Source organism: Aplysia californica, unplaced genomic scaffold, assembly GCF_000002075.1.
Source record: "Aplysia californica isolate F4 #8 unplaced genomic scaffold, AplCal3.0 scaffold00332, whole genome shotgun sequence".
NCBI lineage: Eukaryota > Metazoa > Mollusca > Gastropoda > Aplysiida > Aplysiidae > Aplysia > Aplysia californica.
In genome coordinates, this window is record NW_004797602.1 from 739,846 (window position 1) to 741,039 (window position 1,194).

At 38.4% G+C, this 1,194-nt stretch overlaps 1 protein-coding gene across 2 annotated transcripts in view; it reads left to right on the plus strand.

The window, feature by feature from the left end:
* LOC101858348 (replication protein A 70 kDa DNA-binding subunit) overlaps positions 1-1,194 on the plus strand; it is a 15,893-nt gene that overhangs the window by 8,976 nt on the left and 5,723 nt on the right. The window lies entirely within an intron of this gene.

Sequence of the window (1,194 nt, forward strand, 5' to 3'; positions counted from 1 at the left end):
ACACACACACACACACACACACACACACACACACACACACACACACACATAACAAACCGTATCGGACTTAAGCATGATATACTGCGAGTTTGGGTAATTTTTAAAGGTCACGACTCTGATTTTAAGCTATTCAGTTCAGTCATTTCATTCAATTTTTATTACTGCTACGTTGTGCAGTCTACCCCGACGAGCCAAGTGTCGTTAAACTAAGAACTCTCTTCTGGTCCTTTTTCAAAAATGAAAATGCTACAAAACAAAAGACGTTGCTTTCCGATTAGCAGGTACATGTTGTGAAGATAGGCTACTGTTGAATTTATGCAGTTGTACTGAAACATCACTCGAGCATGGGGAGTTATGGTTCTATAATTATGCATCCATGCATTAACGTCAAACTGCCCTCGCTCTTTGTGTGAAGAAGACAATACTATTTTATTATGTCTCTCGAGAAATGGAATTCACTTCGGTTTCCAAAACCAAAGGTCCTAGACTTCAAGATAGTTTTCTCTTTTCTTTGAACCTATTAAAAAAGCGTCCTCCAAATCACTGTGGCGCCCCCTGAGAATAAGCGCGTACTTTGTGATCGTGGACCAATGAACAGCATTCAATCTGCGTGCGCAACAAGGAGGTTACAGTAAGCTCCTTGGTGCGCAAGCGTTAAGCGGGTACTATTCCTATTCTACTTCTCAAAAAATGAAAGAGAGTTCCAACCTGTGCCACCTGAGAATAAGCGCGTACGGCCGCAGACGCTTTTTTGGCAAAGTGAACCATCTTATAGTGTAATCACTAAGGTACCGCCGCCACCGGTTTAAAGAGTTATTGATGGGCATTTCCTGACTTCTGCTTTTTTTTGGGAATAAATTGAAGTTTTATTAGAGTCACAATGTAATAGTCGTACCTTGTCTCTCGTAAAACTCGTATCACCTTAATGTCCGCACATCACATTTTAAGCAGCATATTGCCCATACCCTCTTGTTTACGTACAACACAACACAACACGACACGATACGATACAATACAATACAATACAATACAATACAATACAATACAATACAATACAATACAATAATGATACTGAAGAAGAAGAAGGATATTGTATGATGATGATGATGATGATGATGATGATGATGATGATGATGATGATGATGATGATAATAATAATAATAGTAATAATAATAATAATACTAATAACAACGG